Raw genomic sequence first — 21,211 nt, forward strand, 5'->3', positions numbered from 1 at the left:
TGTTTTATAATTTCACACGGGTAAGTGGAAAGAATAATACAGTGAGCTCCCATGTACTTCTAATTTAGATTCACCAATTGCTAATATTTTTCCACATTTGGTTTCTTTGAGATATGTTTATTGTTGTTGTTAATAATGATAAGCCATTTCAGAAAAAGTTGTAGACATCATGACCCTTTACCTCCAAATAATTCTATCTTCTAAGAATAATAATTTTACATAACCCCAGGATGATTTTTTAATCCAGGGAATTTAACATTCATATAAAACTATTATCTAACATGCTGTCCGTATCCTTTTCCAATTATTATAATAATGTCCTTTGTGGAATTTTGGTGTGTCTATGTGATTCAGGATCCAATCCAGAATTACACAATGCATTTATTTATGTGTCCTCCCTCTCCTTTAATCAAGTACTTCCATCAGGCTCTCTTTTTCTATCATGACATTGACTTCTTTTTTTAATCCTCGCCCAAGGAGTGAGGATATTTTTTCCATTGATTTTTAGAGAGAGTGGAAGGGAGAGAGGAGGGGAGAGAGGGAGGGGTAAGGAGAAAGAGAGATCAGCGTGAGAAAGACACATCAATTGGTTGCCTCCCTCATGCGCCCTGACGGAGCCAGGGACCAAACCCGCAACTGAGGTACATGCCCTTGACCGGGAATTGAACACTGAACCTTCTGTCTACAGGCCAACACTGTAACTACTGAGCCAAACTGACCAGGGCAATATTGACATTTTTGAAAAGTATGGCATCAAACTGAATTTGAGTCAGAAAAATATTGTAGCCTATATGTATTGATTATAAATTCATATTCACAATTTGTAACATGTTAGCCAGAAGGTCTAGCTTGGAATCCTGTCTATACCACTCGCAAACTTGGTAATGATAGGCAGCTTTTTCGATCTCTTTTTTTCTAAGTGGATACCCAGTTATTGCAACACCATTTGATGAAAACACAAGTCCCCATTAAATTGTTTTTATGTCTTTCTTTAAAATTGATTGACCATATAAGGGTGGTTCTTTTTCTGACTTTCTTATTCTGTTCCAGTGATTTATTTGTCAATCCTTATGACAATTCCACATTGTCTTGATTATTATAGCTTTGTAGTAAAGCTTGAAGTCAAGTAATATAAATCCTTCAGCTTTGCTCTTATCTTTCTTTAAAAAAAATATTTTTATTGATTTGAGAGAGGAAGGTAGAGGAAGTGAGAAATAGAAACATCAATGACGAGAGAGAATCATGGATCGGCTGCCTCCTGCACACCCCACAGTAGGGATCAAACCCGCAACGTAGGCATGTGCCCTAACCAGGAATCGAACCGTGACCTCCTGGTTCACAGGTCGATGCTCAACCACTGAGCCACACCAGCCGGGCTTACCTTTCTTTCTTTTAAATATATTTTTATTGATTTCAGAGAGGGAGAGAGAAGTCCTAGTTTCCTGAGCTATTTTTTAGTCATAAAAGGATATTAAATCCTGTTTTAAAAATTTCTACATCTAATTGGGGTGACTGTATGATTTTCCTCTTTAATTCTGTTAATATGGTGAATTACTTTAAATGGTTTGCAAACACTTAACCATCTTTTCATTCTCGGGATAAACCTCACTTGGTTATGATGTTGGTCTTTTTTATATATTGTTGGATTCAATTCAGTATTTCTTAAGGATCTTTGCATCCATATTCATGAGAAATAATGGTTTGTAACTTTTCTTCTTGAATGTCTTTAATAGTTTTTTTCAAGCCCTTTGAAAAATATTTACTGAATAACGAGAGCTAAGTACACTGTCAACATAAGCAAAACTCAGCAAAGTGCCTGCCACAGTGTCCTCAGTAAATGCTGGCTATTTTGGAGTTGTTGTTTCTAGAAGCTATGAATGAGACCCACCTCGTTAAGAAACTTGCTTTCTAAGAGGAAGATGGCACTTACCACATGAGACATTTTTAACAACATTTTCCTTTTGTTATTGTTTTACATATTAGAAAATCCTCTCCCTGCTGCTGTCCAGGTATGTGCTCTGACTTTTATCTCAGTAACAGCAGGATCAGTGTATAAGATTGTTACAGAATTTACCAGACGACTGAAACGTACACAGGAGTACTTGGAGATCCGGGATAAACCCACTTATTTTCAGATGTTTCACATGCCCTAGGACAGTGACTCGGGTCAGTTCTCCAAATCCCGAGTAAGCCAATATGGAGGAAGCTCTCTCTTTATACCCTTCCGTTTCTTTGTCTTCTATCTGTTTCCGAACTAGCAGGCTTTTGTGGTGGGCTTCCACAGCCCCTCCTGAGACCAGTTAGACGCCTGGTCTGGGTGGTGTCAGTTACCTCCCCTCTAGCTAAGCTGTTCCATTCTTTGCTTATGGCCCCTTGTAAATTGGGAGTAATTAGGAAAACAGGTCTTGCTAGACCAGATAGTGGAGAAAGGGGCCCTGACTTAATTATAGGCTATCAAGGATGTACATTAGGTTACTGGCACCATTCAGATTGCTAACCCTCCCCACCCCCCCAAGATGCTGCTTCAGGGGAATTGTTATTTACCTTGCAAGTTCATTTTACTGCTTTTGTATACATAGTAAAATTGGAACAGGAAACTGTCAAGGAAGACACTATGCCCGCAACCTGGGCATGTGCCATGGCTGAGAATCAAACTGGTGACCTTTTGGGGCATGGGACGAAGCTCAATCATTCAAGCCACATCAGCCAGGGTTGTACAGTTTTATCTATATGATATATTCCTAGAAATGGGAATAGCTGGACCAAAGAATATATGCTTTTATAATTGTGGTAGATATTAGCCAATTACCCTTCATACAAAATGTATAGTTTTACACACCCACACACAATGTGTGAGGAAGCCTGCCCTCATAAAATCTTATCAACAGTGTGTGATCAATAGACAGAGCAATGAAACAAAACAGAAAGTGCTAATATATACAATCGGGAATAGAAACTGGGGTAAAAATGTTGTTTCAAATCAGTGAGAAGGGTGCCTTTTATAGTTGAAACAAAATCATAATTAAAGCTTTTCCAGAAATTTTTTCTGGAAAGAAATAATTTGGCTATGTATCCATATACCAAGATAAACTCAAGCTTAATCAAAGATTTAAACATAACAAATGAAAAAATAAAGAGTATTATTCCACCTATTCAAAGTTCAAAAACAGGTAAAACAATTACAATAACAAAAGCATGAGTGACAAAAGAATAAATAGAAAAACTGGATTCACCAAAATTAAAATTTTTGCCCTAGCTGGTTTGGCTCAGTGGATAGAGCATTGGCCTGTAGACTGAGGGGTCCCGGGTTCGAGTCCAGCCAAGAGCATATGCCTGGCTTGTGGGCTCCACCCCCAGTGGGGGACATGCAGGAGGCGGCCGATCAATGGTTTGTTTTGTTTTTTTTTAATATATTTTATTGATTTTTTACAGAGAGGAAGGGAGAGAGATAGAGAGCCAGAAACATCGATGAAAGAGAAACATCGATCAGCTGCCTCCTGCACATCTCCTACTGGGGATGTGCCCACAACCCAGGTACATGCCCTTGACCGGAATCAAACCTGGGACCTTTCAGTCCGCAGGCCGACGCTCTATCCACTGAGCCAAACCGGTTTTGGCAATGGTTCTTTCTCATCATTGATGTTTCTATCTCTCTTTCCCTCTCCCTTCCTCTCTGAAATCAATAAAATATATGTTTAAAAAAAGTTTTGTGCTGCAAACAGGACTGAAATGACAATCTGCAGAATGGGAGAAAATATTTTCAAATCACATACGAGCATACCTTGGAGATATGACAGGGTTAGATGCAGACCACTGAAATAAAGTTGAGTATTGAAATAAAGAGAGTGGTAATCTTTTTGCTGGTGGAGGGTCTTGCCTTCAATTTATATAAAAACACAACACCTGTGAAGCACAATAAAATGAAGTGAAATAAAAGGCGGTATGCCTGTATCTCATAAGGGACTTGTATTCGGAATGTATAACGAACACTTACAACAATAAAAAGACAACCCAAAACTTAAAAATGCACGAGGGATCTATGTAGACATTTCACCACAGAAGCTATAGGAATGGCCAATAAGTATATGAAAAGATTCTCAACATCATTAGCTGTCAGGGAAATGTAACTCAAAACCATAATGAGATTCCCCTTCACACCCACCAGGATGGCCACAATTAAAAAGACAGACAATAACAAGTATTGGTGAGTATTCAGAGAAACTGGTACACTCATGCATTGCTAGCATGAATGTAAAATAGAGGATCCACTGTGCAAAACATACTGGCAGTTCCTCACAAAGTTAAACACAGAGTTACCACATGACTTGGTAATTACACTGCTAGGTATACCCCTGAGAGAGATAAAAACATATGCACACAAACACTTGTTCACAAATGTTCATAGCAGCGTATTCACAATAGCCAAAAAGTGGAGGCAACTCAAATATCCCTCAACTAAAAAAAAAAAAAAAAAAAAAAAAAATGTCCCTCAACTGATGAATGAAAAAATAAAGTGTGGTGTGTCTTTACAATGAAATACTATTCTGCAGTAAAAATAACAAGCTCAAAGAGCCTCAAATAGAGTGTGTTATCAAAGTTTCTTAATTATACCAATCTGAACGTTTCAAAAATTGTATCACACTGTAGTTCTGATTTGCCTTTCTCTTCCTATACATGAAGTTGAATATTGATTTCTATAGTTAGAAGTAATAAAGGAATTATCAATCTCCTATCCACAGCAACTCCTGAAAAATAATCCTAATAGCCAAGAATTTCTTTTGAGTTGAGAGGGTTTTATTCCTATATGCCAAGCATGAGCCTGCCTTAGGATAGTCCCTCTGCCTGGAATGGTCTCCCACCCCAACTTCACATTCAGGCTTTATCATTCTCAACTCACATCAAATGTCACCCCCTCGGTGAGCATTAGGTGGCTACCCAGTGTCTCTGATACACCATTCTGTTTTCTATCCCTTCATAGAACTCATGGCTGCATAGTATGGTTCTGATTTGTGTTGACTGATCTGTATGCTCACCATTGTATCCCCAGTATCTGACATGGTGCTAGACACACAGTAGATGTTTAATAACTATCTGTTGAATAGCTAAATGCCCAACTTCTGGAATGAGGAAAAGGGGTTAAGTCACTAAACAGTTTCTAAACAGGATTTTTTGAAACTGGAGTGTGGGAAAGGAATTTGACCTTGCTCCTGGACGAAGAATGCCTACAGGCAGCCCCTAACCCTGAAACTTTGTTCTTGAAACATTTTAATGTCGGGCTAACTTTGAACAGTGGACGTGAGACCCACCCTCGGTTAAGTTCAGGTTAGGTTTGGGGCACTGGGATATTTTCTTTCATCCATAATCACTGGATCAAGGCCTATAAATCAAATAGTTAAGACACAAAACACAAACAAGGTCGTAATTTGTTTCTTCCTGCCCTCTGTTTTTCTTGGCAAGGAAAAACTCAAGCTTTTCCTGACTGGAGATGGGTAATGACACTGGGGGGTGATTCATTAAAAGTGGCCTGAGTAACTGGCCTTTTATTTCTTCTCATTCTTTCCCCTTATTGTCCCAACTCATGTAAGGAAACACATTGAATAAAATCATTCTCCTGCTGATAAAGAACTTTTCCTTGACTCTTTGTTCACTTGCAACTATATGTTCCCAGAATCAAAATCTTGGAGGCCAGTGTGGCTAAGGGTGATGTGATGGGCATTTCTGATAGAGAAGGAAGGCCAAGAACCCTGGCTTATGGAAGCCACTTCTTTCACCCCCTTTTCTTAACAACGCTGTTTCACTTTGTTAGGAAATGTTTCCCTGGGGCCCTGGCGGGAGCTGGTGTGGTCGTGGGTAAGTCTGGGAACCTCCGTTCCCCATCTCTAAAATGGCTGTCACAATACCAGTAATTTCCTCTTAAATGTAGGACCTTAATGTCAACCATCCCTAAGGCCTGGGGAGAGAAAAGGAAGTAGTAACAATAACAAATATTTAATTTAATAGGACACATGATGCTAAGAGAAACTACAGAATATGCTATTCTCATCTTTTACATGATACACTGCTGTTTTACTTGAAATATTTTTAATAATTTTTTTAAAGGAACAAATAATAAATTTAAAAACATATATAAAAAAAAAGGTCTGCACAATAATAAAACAAAACACTAACGGCTGTCTCAGGGTGAGAGCTTGGAGTTGGTTTTCATTTTCATCTTTATACTTTTATATATCTTTTTAGTTATTTTCACAGATTGTATATTACTTTTGCCTTGAAAAAAATCATAATACTAAAATTTTACTTTATTTAAGCAGGTTTATGAGCCCCAACCTCCTGTACCTCTGTGTGGAAGTAGAACAATTTGTTTTCCAAGAAGTGGGTGTAGAAGGACACAAGTGGGCTGGGAGAGGGGGGGAATAGATGTGACTAGGAGCCGGGTCAGGGTGAGGCTGTGGAAAAATACCGGGGATGCCACGCCCTCAGCATGGCTGTGGCCACGGCCACTGTTAAATCTCCCGCCATTGCTTTTGTTTCTCCCTCCATGTGAAATCCTCCCAGTGCCTCTCACCTGCAAGTGTAAAGCTGGCTTCCTTGCCTTTCTCATTCTTATTGTTTCCCTCTGGGCCTACTGCTAGCGCACTCAACTGTGTCTGTGGATTCCCACCAAGGGGACCAGCTCCTCCCTCAGGGGACCCAGCCAGGAAAGGGAGTGAGAGGATAAATCTGTGGGTCCCCCATGTTCTAAGTTGGTGGTTCTTGTTGACTTCTTTAAAATATGTTTCTATTTTTTATAATATATATTTGTTGATTTCAGAGAGGAAGGGAGCGGGAGAGACAGAAACACGAGAATCATCGTTTGGCTGCCTCCTGCAAAGCTCCTACTGGGGATCTAGCCAGCAACCCCAGCATGTGCCCTGACCAGGGATCAAACCATGACCTCCTGGCTCATAGGTCCACGCTCAGCCACTGAGCCACGCCACCTGGGCTTGGGTGTTCTTGACTTTTGAGAGGGGCTCAATAAGTAGCCTGCCTCCTCCCTCCCAGGCTCTGAATCAATTGTGGATCTGGGTGGTCAGGAGATGGATTATCGTCTGGTAAGGGGATAGGTTGGAGAGTGTGGCTGAGTGTATGTACTGTAACCTGACTAAAGACTTTCACACCAGTCCCGGGCAGCAGTGGACGGGTGCCCTCCCCATGTGAAGTGAGAGAACGTACCTCCCTCCCAGGATCTTGGTCCTAAGAGACCAGAAAGAGGAAAACACCGGGTATCTCATGCCCAGTTTCTCCTAATGCTCTCCCTTCCCTGAGTGCAAAGGGCGAAAGACACGAAGGGAGCCTGGAGCCTTCACATGGATGACCCGCTACACTAGGAGGAAATACCTGGAGTGGGGAGAAAGCATTTTCCTCTCCAAAAGTTCTTTTTCTTTATATATATATATATATATATATATATATATATATATATATATATATTTTTTTTTTTATTGATTTTTTACAGAGAGGAAGGGAGAGGGATAGAGAGTTAGAAACATCGATGAGAAACATCAATCAGCTGCTTCCTGCACATCCCCTATTGGGGATGTGCCTGCAACCAAGACATGCCCTTGACCGGAATCGAACCTGGGACCCTTCCGCCCGCAGGCTGACGCTTGATCCACTGAGCCAAACCAGGTAGGGCTTAATATATATTTTTACTGATTTTAGAGAGGAAAGGAGAAACATAAATGATGCGAGTGAATCACTGATTGGCTGCCCTCCTGCACGCCCCCTACTGGAGATCCAGCCCCAACCCAGGTCATGTGCCCTTGACTGGAATCGAACCCAGGACCCTTCAGTCCGAAGGCTGATGCTCCACCCACTGAGCCAACCCAGCCAGGGCATCTCCAAAAGCTCTTACTATTCCTTGAATTACAGACCCTTTAAGAATATAGAGCAAGCTATAAACCACCAGCTCAGGAAAGTGCACATATGTGCTGTAGTTCAGTATGAATGGGTTGTAGCTGCCTGCCTTTCCCTTTCTTTCGGTCTCAGTACTCCTACCTCCCTGGGAGGAACAGTTCCTTTTTCAATCTGTGTGAAGCAAGTGGGGCTGCCAATCAAATTGCTCCACCTCCCCTCCTTGGAGGGGGCTAGGAGGTGACCCAATCTGTCCAATCAGAGAAGCTCAATTCCCTGGCCCTGTTGTTTCAGAAATGGGTACTGGATTTAAGATAGCCAATCAGAGAACGAGAACTAAGGAAGAGGGTAGGAGGAGAGAGCTTCTTTATTTGAAGAATACTAAACCGGAAGAGGTAAAGCTTGGGGCTCTCCACAGCTGTTTTGTCTACCAAGTGGAAAGTCTAAAGAATGGAGCCCAACAAAGCAGAAAGCTGCCCTGGGGACACCCTTGAATCCAGTCATAATGAAATCTAGACTTGTTACACGAGCCACTAAATTTGCCTTTTTTTCCCCCCTCACTCTAGTGCGAGGTAGACTTCTGTTCCTTGCAACATATGCACACACAGAAGTTGGCCTCCACTTTCAGGGGTGCTCAGACCATAAAGCCCAAACCTCCACTGGCGGTCCAGAGGCCCTCCTGTCCGTGGTGCCCATTATAAATTGGAAAATTGGTCAAGTACTCTAAAAGGTTCAGATAGAACTGGCCACTGCATTTGGGGCAGTAAGACTTGCTTCTTGCCCTAACTGGTATGGCTCAGTGGATAGAGCGTCCGCCTGCGGACTGAAGGGTTCCAAGTTTGATTCCGGTCAAGGGCATGTACCTTGGTTGCCCTCACATCCCCAGTAGGGGGTGTGCAGGAGACAGCTGATGGATGTTTCTCTCTCATTGATGTTTCTAACTCTCTATCCCTCTCCCTACCTCTCTCTGTAAAAAAAATCAATAAAATATATATATTTTTTAAAAAGACTTGCTTCTTCATGTTGGCGCTATTTCTGCTTGCCAGCAACTTGGAAACAACACTGAAAGCACAGGCTGGAGGGCATATAACTTGAGAGAAAACAAGAAACATGGGTGTGTTAGAATGCAGGAAATACTAGGAGAAAGTGACTAGTCCTCTTTTTCTTTATTATTATGAATGAGAGTTGGAGGTAGAAAGGAAAGAAAGAGAGTCCCACCCAAATCAAAGAGGATGTGTGGGCAAGTTAATCTGCAAAGGCACCAGGAAGTTGATGCAGGATGGTGTAGAAAAAGCTATGGGATGCCTAGCTGGTGTGCTCAGTGGTTGAGCATTGACCCATGAACCAAGAGGTCACCAGTTCAATTCCCAGTCAGGGCACATGCCCAGGTTGCAGGCTCGATCCCCGGTGGGAGGCAGCCAATTCTCTCTCTCATCAATATTTCTCTCTCTCTCCCTTCCTCTCTCTCTAAAATTAATTTTAAAAAAGAAAAGAAGAAAAAGCTATCAGATGATAACAGGTAACATTTTAAGCATTTACTCTAGGTTAGACATTACACTGAACACTTTACATGTATTATAATAATACTAGGTGGTGGGTACTGTTGTTATTCCCATTTTACAGATGGTAAAACTGAGACTGAGAGGGATTAGGAACTTGGTGAGAGGGTCCTACAGCTCACAGAGCCAGGATTCCATAATCAGGGCAGCCTGATTCCTGTGACTCGTAACCACTGTGTCCTTCTTCTCTGTTTAAAGACTTGGGTTGGAATTTAGCTTCTGTCATTTGCTGGTTGAGTGACCTAGAGCAAATCAGCCTCTCTGAGCTTGTTGCCTCACCTGGAAAATTCAGATACTGTACTGAATAACTTTTTTAAAAGAATCTTTTAACTCAAAAATCACCCCTTCCAAAAAAATTTTTTCCAAAGCTTAAAAAAAACCCCAACTTGACAAACTAGGATTTGTATTCCTGCTGTGAGTTCTCCCCTTCAAGACCATATAGATTGGTTTTCCCATGGATTTAGGATCAAAGGGTTCCTTCTGGTTATGTGTTCCTTTGAAATGGATTCAAAGACACGGTTTTCAAAGCGAAGGGGGGGTCTGGAAGGCCTTCATCCATGGGGAGTGAATCAGCATCCCAGAGCACAGGTGACAAGTCCCAACCCATCCCTTCACTGGCTGATAAGCCCAAAGGTCACAGCTCTAAATGACCCCACTTTTCCTTCTTCCTGGCCCTTTTGTGGGTTTTCTGATAAGGTGCCCTAAGCCAGCTGTAACAGTTTTTTCTCTCTGCAAACACAGTCCCCAGGGCATGCACTCCGCCTGTGAGCTCCCCAGCTGCTTCCAGCTCTCCCTCTGCTCACAGCCCTTTAATTGCTGCATTCCAACAAATTAGCCATGTGACAGAAGATTATTTTTAACTTCAATAGAGCAGCTCCTTCTCTTTTAATATATCATGCTTGGCCCACATTCCCTCGGTGAAAAGGGCACCATCGGCTACTTCTGAGAACTTTTAATTACTCTAATTGTTTGCAAAACTCTTAGAAGTTTGGGGAAAAAAATGCATTTCTTTCCCCGTTTTCCCATTTGCTATTTAACAGAAGCTGAGGCCAAGTCCATCCTGGGGACTTACCAGCTTTAATGGGTCTCCCCAACCCCCCTCTAGGCCTCTCCCACCTGTCCCTCTCCCACCTGTTCTCAATAGGAGGGTGTTCTGAAATACAGATCCACTGGGAGGATGAAGAGAGGGCAAGTTCCAGAGTGACAGAAGCCTCCCACCCCGACCCCACACAGAGCCCAGAAGGTGGCAGAATGGGGGGTGGCCCCAGGAAGACCGAGCGCTAAGCACCTCTTAGGTCTGAGAAGAGCCTCCAAGAAAGTCCTGAGATTGAGCTTGACACTGAGCCGGCCCTTTCATGCTCTAGTAAACTGCACAAAACAGTGAGCATCTCAGTGACACCGTATGAACCAAAGGCCTTTCTCCAACTTTCCTGAACTTCCGACACTCCACATATTTCTCTAAGCTCAGGAGGCCAAGTGGGCAGTGTGGCCAGAAATGACTGCAATTTGTGCCTCGTATTTATTCTTGATTTACCAGCATAAAAATGGAATGACACGGTGTGCACCTTTTTTTCGTCGACTTCTTTTCTATGTTTGAGATTCATCTGTGTTGTTCCAAACTGTATGGTGTTTTTCTGTGGGAGTTGCAGGGATAAGTTGGGGGTAGTAAATTCAGGCCTAACCAGAACAATCTCATTAATGAGAGACTTCCCCAGAGTGAGGGTAAGGCAACTGCCATAGACTGTGGTAATGCCATTTAGACACAGCAAGGTGTTCTTTTTTAAAAAATAAATATTTTAAAATTAATTTTGAGAGAGAGAGAGAAACATTGATTTGTTCCACTTAATTATGCATTCATCGGTTGCTTCTTGTTTATGCTTTGAATTTGTAACCTTGGCATTTTGGGACAATGCTCTAACCAGCTGAGCCGCACAGCGAGGACACGGCAAAGTACTTTTGACTCAAAAGAAGTTGGCGAAATATACCTCAGACCTCACCCTTTCACCCAGTTATTCTGCATTTAAGAGTTTCTCTTGCGGATAGATAGGCTCACACCCGTGTGACATGTTTGTACAAGACTACGAACGGCAGGATTATTTTTCATAGCCAAGGATTAGAAACAAACTAATACCCATCAGTAAGGATCTGCTTAAATAAATCATAATGAGTCTAGACAATGGAACACTTTACAGTCATAAAAACACGCGGAGGTTTCTTATGTATTGAAATGAGATGATCTCCAAAGTGAAGAAAGCAACTACCATGTGCCAGGCCCCTCTCTACATACTGAGAATACATTACATGAAATAAAATCGCTTCCCCATGGAGCTCCCATTCTAGGGGGAGGAGTAAGAAAAAGAAAAAATATATTTGTTTAGCGTGCTATCATTACTGTAGAATAAGATAATAAAGGGGGGTAAGATAACATAAATCTGTTCTTTTAAATATGCATAAAATATCTACCTCGGAGAAGATACACCAGAAACTGGTAGCACTGGGGCGGGAAACTGGGAAGCTGGGGGACATGGAAAGAAGAACAGATGTTACTTCATGCTCTTCGTATCTTCTCAATTTTTAAATTATTGAAATGTGTGACCTAATCCAGAATTAATGGATATAATAACATTTTTTTTTTTTAGTTGGAAGAAGTATTTGGCAGTGTTTCCAAGCACCTGGGCCCTGGAGTTGTGGGAAACGCCCTACCATTTTTTAATCAGGGCAGGAGGAAAGGGCTAGCTCCCAGCTGTCACTCACCGCAGTCATGAACCGAAGTCATAGCATCCCTCTGGTAAGATAAAAGAGGCACCGAGAGAACAGAAGGAAGTAAAATCAGTCTTGAGTGACATATGTTTCACGGGTATTTAGAAAAGCCTTAGGCAGCTCCTTCCTAAATTTGAATTAATGTCAAGAGAAAATCATTTCAGGAAATGTGAGTTCCTCTCTTCAAACTTTTTAGGGCCATACCATTCTGGTGTGAATCACATGGTGCCAAGTTCATTCACAGGGAACATCTGTGTGTGGGGAGGAGGAGGGAGGGGAGCTTAATAAAGAGGCCATCTGACACTGAACTTGGACACCTCCTGTCTTTTTCCCCAGCTTCCTCTGGGTTGTCCATTTGTTTGGTTGTAGGGGAAGGAAGGTCTATAAAACATTTATGGTTTAATTTTGGGGGTTATTCACAGAACATGTGAGAGTGGCAACATGGCCCTGGCCGTGTTGGAGCATAGTTCCATATACCAAAAGGTGTGAGTTCGATTCCCGGTCAGGGCACAAACCTGGGTTTCGGGTTCAATTCCCAGACAGGGCATGCACAGAAGGCAATCAATATCAATGTTTCTCTCTCTCAAATCAATAAGTGAGGATTTAAAAAAAAAAAAAGTGGAAACATTGAAAAGGAGCCTGACTTAAAATCTTTGTGAATGTCTGTATTCCAGAAGCTTCCCAGAGTTGTTGGATGATGGTTCTATGATTACTAGAAGTTTCCTTGTGACCATTGGTCAACCAAAATGGGGGGAAAAAGTTTGGCTCTGAAAAACACGTTTATAATTATCTTATACCCCTTTAAAAATCCTACCATTATTTTTATTAACGTTTAATTACCAGTTAAAATAGGAATACATTCTTCCTTTTTGAAAGAATTAGTGTTGCTAATAAGGTTTGGGTTCCCTTTAATCATTCCCCACAATGCTAATTTAATTGGGCTGGCGTGTGGCTGACAATAAGTTACTTGATTACAGTGATTCTAATCTGTGGCAAAGTGTGAGAACCACTTGTCTAACTGGTAGAGGGCCCTAATACTTTTGGAAACTCAATAGTAGAAAGGATGGAAAACATGTATCTTTCAATACAAAAAAATTATTTTCTTTCTCTAAGTGAAGGGTGAGAGTGCCTTTTGAGACAGATTGCATTTCAGCAAAACCTTCCAGTGAACTGTGCAAATAAGAAGCCGATATGGAATCCTAGAAAGGGATTTGGAGACAATGGGACCCTAAACTTATACTATTAAAGTTGCCATTGTCCTGGGCATGTTCCACTTCTGTAGATGATTAAGATGTGGCCTGAGACTAGGGACTGAGGAAGATCTGATTGAAGAGGTCTCGTGCCCAGAGACAAAGAGAGAGAGAGAAAGAGAGAGAGAGAGAGAGAGAGAGAGAGAGAGAGAGAGAGAGAGAGAGAGAGAGATGGCTGGAAAGGTCCCCATGGAAGGGGAAGTCAGACATGAAAGACTGTCCTGTCCGATACAGTAGCACCATCTGCACGTGATTATCTAATTTTAAATTTAACTGAATTAAAATGAAATCAAATTAAAAATTCACTTCCTCAGCCATAGCAGCCACATCTCAAGTGTTCAACGGCCACATATGAGTGGCTATCCTATTGGATGCAAATATAGACCATGTCTATCCTTAAAGAAAGCTCTAGGTATGGGGCAGCGCTGCTCAAGAAATTACCTAGCAGCTAGTTTTAAATTTTTTCTTTCCTGAAAAGTAACAACTTGCTTTGTTACCAAGCCTTCGACAACGTTTTAAAAGAATAACAACAGCTCACATTTCCTGGTCACTTAGGTACTGGTTCATCTCTTGGTTTCCCCTCTTGCTAAGGTAAGCACACGGGGATTTATTAAAGGGTATGGAGAGCGCATTAGGAAAGCTAAGAAACAGGCTGTAGGTTCAACATCCAGGCGTGAAATGACACGTCTAAAGGGACAGCGTGGGCCTGGTGACCAGAGGCCGCCTCTGCCCCGACACGGAGACCCCAGAACTGCTCAGCCGCCGCCGAACCGCGTGGCCTTTGCCACGATCAGCTCCAGCGAAATGGATGCTTCCCACCTGCTTCTCCCTCCACATGAAGCCGCGGTTCTAAGTCTTGCTCAGCGGCCTCTCAGTCACAACCAGAACCGCAGCTGCAAGGGGGGTGGAGAAATGTCGCGTTTCATTTCCCAGCCCCTGCGGTCCAGGAAGCAGGCTGGGAAGGGGTTGGAGTGGGTTTTGGACGGACCGGACCGGCTAAAGAATCTGCCAGGACTTCCTGCCTGCCAAGTCCCGTAAACAGGCCTGCGCTCATGTTTCATTCGGACAAGAATTCAGCAAGGAAGGGCGGGTAAATACCCCCCTTTGACAGATGAGTGGTGGGGCACAGCGGGGTGCGCTGCGCCTGGAGAAGTGAGGGGGTCCGCTGCCCACGCTTGGGGCAGCGCCTGGAGAGGCCCTGATGGAGGAGGGCAACCCCCGAGAACGAAGCAGCTCAGCCCAAGGTGACAGGGGACAGCCAGCATGAACCGGAGAGCTCGGGGGTGGTGCTGCCGGGCGCAGACAGGCCAGGTGCCAGGTCCCTGCTCTCCCCGCAAATCCATGCTGCCCCCCGTGGGAAGGACCAGAACTTAACACCTGCAGCAAAGATGTAAGAACACTTCCCTGGTCCCATTCCCACAACCCCAGCGGCCGTCGGTGGCAGGAACAGAGTGTAAAAGTGAAAAAGTCAGCAGGGAAGGCTTCCAGAAGCAGGGCAGTTTTCCTGGGCTAGAGGAGAGGCCGAGTGTGAGCTTTGGGGTGGCTCTCAGAAGGCGGAGGGTTGCAGATGAAAGGTCGCGCGTGCCCTCGTGCCAAGACGCAGAGGTGGAAGGGGGCAGCTGCTGGGGCCTATCAAAGCAACGTCCTTGACTGAGGATGAGAGAGGTGAGTCAGTGTTTGGGAGAAAACAACGCAGAAGCTGGTCGGGAAGGGAACGCATTGCAGGATCCAATCATGTGAAACCCTCCCTACGATGACAGTGATGTGAACATATTGCTAAAGTATGTATTGAAATTCCCTTTGCAGCCGAATGAAAATCTCGGGGCGTGAGACCTAGAAACTTGTAACAAACCCTCCAGATTGAGTCTCTTGGTTTGCCTGACATGAGGTGGACTCTGGTTTCAGCTCCCCCTCCCTGTGCTGGAACTCAAGCTTTCGGCGCCTGGGGATTGGGGGGTCCCTGTGCACATCATTCCTTCCTGGGGACATTCTAGAAGGACAGAAAAATAAGCATGTCAGGAAGAAGAATCAATCTCAGGGAAATGAGTCTTGGGTGCTGAGAAATGCAGAACAACCCAAGGAAGGGGCATCAACAGTCCAGACACTTGCACTTTAAGAAACAATATCATTGCCGAAACCGGTTTGGCTCAGTGGATAGAGCGTCAGCCTGCGGACTGAAGGGTCCCAGGTTCGATTCCGGTCAGGGGCATGTACCTTGGTTGCGGGCACACCCCCAGTAGGGGGTGTGCAGGAGGCAGCTGATCGATGTTTCTAACTCTCTATCTCTCTCCCTTCCTCTCTGTGAAAAATCAATAAAATATATTTAAAAAAAAAAAAGAAAGAAACAATATCAGTAACTAACATGTCAACAAGTCTTCTCATCCGCCAGTAAAATGCTAGGCAACTGGATAATGCACTAAAGCGTTTAACCCTCACGGCAGATACCTATCCCAGAGGCCACCTCCATTTTACAGGTGAGGAAACTGAGGCTTAGAGGTCCCACAGCTAAGAACTGGACTCCAGAGCCCAGGGATGTAACCATCCTGCTATGATGCCATGATTTCTTCTTCCTTATGTGTTTCCCTATTGTTATTATCATTTTTAAAATAAAGCTCCCAGGGGTTAAGTTCTTTTTAAAAAAATATTTTTTAAAAATGTATTTAATTGATTTTTACAGAGCGGAAGGGAGAGGGATAGAGAGTTAGAAACAATGATGAGAGAGAAACATCAATCAGCTGCCTCCTGCCCGCCCCCTACTGGGGATCAAGCCCGCAACCAAGGTACACGCCCTTGGACCAGAATCGAACCCAGGACCCGTCAGTCTGCAGGCCAGCGCTCTATCCACTGAGCCAAACCACATAGGGCTCCCTATTTTTTTTCACATGTTATGTTTGCTTACTTGGTGGCCCCTCATTCCTCCAAAACCTAGAAGTTTCTTTCTTTCCTTTTTTTTTTTTTGAGAGTTATGTTTATTAAAGCTGGGGACAGTGAAACAAAGGCAGGGCTTAAGAAAGAAGAGGCAAGATCATAGCAACAGGATTGAGCCTAGGTGAGGCTGCCTTGGCCCTTCAGAAAGTCAGTCGCAGAGGAAGCAGTGTGCCAGCTGGACTGTGTGGACTCAGGAAACAAGTTACAGAGGCAACAGAGGGCCCTTGGAAACAGGTTCAGGGGTTAGCCCAGGACGAGCTGCCACTGTCCGCTGCTCCCCTGGATGCCAGTCTCCTGGGAACCTTTAGAGCTTAGGGGAAAAAAGCAAAGATACATGCCCAAGGAAAGAAGTATGTGTGTAGTAGGGGAGGGTCATAAGGGGGGCCTGTGCTCAAGAGAGAGAGAGTGTGCCAGAAGTTTCTTAAAGTGTGATGATCAAATCATCTTTTGACACCCTTACTGCCAGCACATATATGTTTAATTTATGTGAGCTAGATGGAGCTTTGTGACCCAACAATCATTCACTCCATATACTTATCCCAGCTACTCTGCAGACATTCAACCGCTTCCAGATAACAAGTAGATGAAGTGAGCCCTCTTATTTCATATAGTGCCGTGGTCAAGTGTGAGGGTCTTGGAGCCAGTCACAGGTTTGAATCCTGCTTCATCCACTTATTAACTGTGCAACCTGGTACCAATGTTAAATGAAAAAATTTTTTACAACCTATAAAGGGTTGTTTGTGGGGAAAAAAAAAAAGAGAGAGAGAGAACTGCTATTGGGGCATGAAATAACAGCTGGAAAAGTTTATGATTCAAATGCTTAAATATGTAAATGTTAAATGCTTAAATATATATTTTATAAACGTGGTAGGTGGTTGAGTTCTCAGAGGAGCTCATGGTCTCACTAGAGAAGCCAGCAGCCTGCTGACCCTCTCAGGCCCCTCCTATTGAGAAAGACCAAGCAGCAAGAACAGGGATTTGTGGTTAAATGTTAACTTGTGTTTATTCTTCTACAACTGCCCCATGTTTAATTTGGCCAACCCAGTGAAGATTCTTTCGTAAGCCTGTGTGTAGTTTCTGAACACCAGACCTACGACCTTTACACACATGCTAAACATTTATAGACTGGGAGAGTTCTCCTTTTTCTCCATCAGCAAACTGAATAAATACCAACATCCTCCTCTCCCCTCCAGAAAGTATTCTTTGATCTACGCTAAAGATAAACTGGTAATAAATCATCCTGATCAGCTAAGGGTTGCAAAGCAGATTCTTTGATAAGCCAATTAACTGCAGAGGGCACTGGGGCTTGTTTCTTCCTGATGCTGACTTAGATTCTTAAAGCCATAGAATTTTAGAGCTGGGAAGAGACCTTTTAAGGTTATCTCATCAAACTATTTGATTTTAATGAATAAGAAAACTGTGAGCTCAGGGGAAGAAAAAAAGCAGATTAGAATCATGTACAGATGTTAATAACGATCTGTAATGGAAATGTTTTGTCAAACAATTCCTACAGCATTTTAAACTTTGTGAGGTATTACTTCTTATGTCCTTTATAATCTGGTGATCCAAGTACAGTGTTTGGGCCTGGAATTGGAAATCTGTATACGCTAAGCCTCAGCTTTGGGCTGATGTCAGAAATATCTGAGAATCACTGCTGCCCCCTGCTGGAAATTTAAAATACCACAGGCTCTCAAGCTTCTATGGAATTTTTTTTAACAGTCAAACAAGTTACAAAAGTAATAATTCCTTAGGATAAAAGGTTTGAACAGCATGAAAGAGAGTAAAGAGAAAAGCAAAAATTTCCCCTCTTCAATCAGACTTCCCAAAAATTAACTATTTTTAATTTTTTTCTGTTTCTTTTATACTTCATTACTTTCGCCTCCTATTATTTGAAATTCCTTCCTTCTACTATTTTTATATTCACTCTGTTCTCTTGCTAACTTGAGTGCTTTACTCATTTGTTTTCAAAATTTCTTCAAAACTGCATTTAAGCCTACAAAATGTGCGTTTAATGACTGTTTTTGCTGCATCCCACACCTTTAAAAAATATGTATTTTTTTTTTATTTCAGAGAAAAGGTAGAGGGAGAGAGAGGTAGGATCATCAATGATGAGAGAGAATCATCGATTGGCTGCCCTCCATTGGGGATCAATTGGCTGCCCTGAATATCTTTGTACCTATATTTTTGGGCATAGGATAAAATCTACGAAGAAGTTTAGGTGCAAATGCATGTGATTTTAAGTTTTGATAAATACTGCCAAATTGGTACTTTCCATATATTTAGTAATTCTATCGTTCCCATATCTGCCTGGGTATCAAAACAAGAATCTCCCAGAGAGTTAATTTAAAATAGCTCCCTTCTGCACATCTCTTCTCTGTTCTAATTCAGTGGGGGAGAATCTGCACCCCATCCCCATCCCCATCCCTACCTGTGATTCTGACACACACTCAGGACTGAGAATGGCTACATAAGCTACGCATTTCCTGCTACACTGCAGCAGATGGAAATGTGCTCCCACATCCTAATCTTAATGTGGTTACTCAGTTCCTATTCGCCCGATGCTTAGCCAGTGCCCACTGTGTGTGCAAGACCCTATGCTCTCTCCCCCAGAGGCAAGATTGTACACATGGTGTGGTTATGGATCTCACCACTCCCATGGGTGGTGGTGCTGGGGGCCAGTGGGTGTGTTGGCCTGTGGCTGGGGTTTGGGGAGGGAGCAGTGTGTGGGTGAAACTCAGGAATCCTGCAGCACTACAGTTGGCAGGAATTTTTAAAAGACCTAGCCCTGACCTCCATGGCATGAGCATATGTTTAACAAATAAGGAGCCAGCACAATTGGAGGTCTCCTCAGGCAACTGCTACCAGAGGTTACCACAAGTCAGCACTTGCTTTCCCACTGGGCCCTTCTAATCTAGATGAAATATAACTAAAACACACGTGGGAAATGTGCCATCAGCAGCCAACAGATCAGAGTCATAAAAAAAGAAAAAAAGGAGAGGCTGGGAGCTTCCATCACCAGGGGGCTTGGCCAGCCTGAAAACGGCCCTCAGCCCCTCACCCAGACTGGCCAGGCACCCCAGTAGGGACCTCCCACCCTAAAGGGGATGTGGCCAGCCTGAAAACAGCCATCAGCCCCTCACCCAGGCTGGCCAAACCTCCATGGGGTGAGGGTACCCACTGCGGGGGGCTTGATCAACCTGCAAACAGCCATCAGCCCCTCACCCAGGCTGGCCAGGCACCCCAGTGGGGACCCTCACCCTGAAGGGGGTGTGACCAGCTGCATACAGCCATCAGCCCCTCACCCAGGCTGGCCAGGCACCCCAGTGGGGACCCCCACCCTGAAGGGGGTGTGACCAGCCTGCAAACACCCATCAGCCCCTCACCCAGGCTGGCCAGGCACCCCAGCAGGACCCCCACCCTGATCTGGGACACCCTTCAGGGCAAACCAGCTGGCCCCCACCCATGCACCAGGCCTCTATCCTATATAATAAAAGGGTAATATGCAAATTGACCCTAACAGCAGAATGAGTGGGAATGACTGGTCACTATGACACACACTGACCACCAGGGGCCAGATGCTCAATGCAGGAGCTGCCCCCTGGTGGTCAGTGCGCTCCCACAGGGGGAGCTCTGCTCAGCCACAAGCCAGGCTGATGGCTGCCAGCACAGCGGTGGTGGCAGGAGCCTCTCCTGCCTCCTTAGCAGCACTAAGGATGTCCGACTGCAGCTTAGGTTTACTCCCTGATGGTAAGTGGACATCCCCCAAGGGCTGCCAGGCTGCCAGAGGGATGTCTGACTGCCAACTTGGGCCCAATCTCCCAGGGAGCGGGCCTAAGCCAGCAGGTGGACATCCTCTGAGGGGTCCCAGACTGCGAGAGGGCACAGGCCGGGCTGAGTGAGTCCTCCGAGTGCACAAATTTTTGTGCACCGGACCTCTAATCCTATATAATAAAACCCTAATATGCAAATCAACTGAACAGCGGAACGACCGGTCACTATGACACACACTGACCACCAGGGGGCAGACGCTTAACACAGGAACTGCCCCCTGGTGGTCAGTGCGCTTCCACAGAGGCAGTGCTGCTCAGCCAGAAGCTTGGCTCACAGGCTGGCAAGCACAGTGGTGGTGGCAGGAGCCTCCCCTGCCTCACACAGTGCTAAAGACCCCTTGGGGGATGTCCACCTGCCAGCTTAGGCCCGCTCCCCTGAGGGATCCTGGACTGTGAGAAGGCACAGGCTGGGCTAAGGGACCCCACCCCAGTACATGAATGTCGTGCACCGGGCCTCTAGTATAAAATATATAGCATAACCCTTTTTACACACACACACACACACACACAATAGATTACAAGATATTAGAAGGGTATAAACCTTAATTTCAACATACTTTTCATGTGGTGACTTAAATGTTAACCTTTTATTTTTTCTAACTGTTCTACGACAATATGTTATTTTGTAATTTAAAAGTTATGTCTTATATGTTTAGAAGTTGTGGGGGTACTGGCCATATTCCTTTTATAAAAAATATGTTCTTACTGATTTCAGAAAAAGGAAGGAAGAGGAAGAAAAGGGATAGAAACATCAATGATGAGAGAGAACCATTGGTCTGCAGCCTCCTTCATGCCTCCTACTGGGGATCCAGCCTGAAACGTAGGCATAGGGGCTGACTGGGAACCCAAACGTGACCTCCTGGTTCATGAGTCCTCCAGGTTCATGGGTCCACACTCAACCACTGCACACCGGCCGGGCCTTATTTTATTTCTTAATTTCAACAGGGTCAACACAGGCCCTTGCTTTGGGTTATTTTTTTAGCGTAAATTT

At 43.9% G+C, this 21,211-nt stretch overlaps 1 protein-coding gene across 1 annotated transcript in view; it reads right to left on the reverse strand.

The window, feature by feature from the left end:
* The window catches only part of NIP7 (nucleolar pre-rRNA processing protein NIP7), a 71,187-nt gene that overhangs the window by 13,868 nt on the left and 36,108 nt on the right, over positions 1-21,211 (reverse strand). The gene's annotated exons all lie outside the window — the stretch shown is intronic.

This window comes from Myotis myotis, unplaced genomic scaffold, assembly GCF_014108235.1.
Source record: "Myotis myotis isolate mMyoMyo1 unplaced genomic scaffold, mMyoMyo1.p scaffold_m19_p_19, whole genome shotgun sequence".
NCBI classification, from domain to species: Eukaryota; Metazoa; Chordata; class Mammalia; order Chiroptera; family Vespertilionidae; genus Myotis; species Myotis myotis.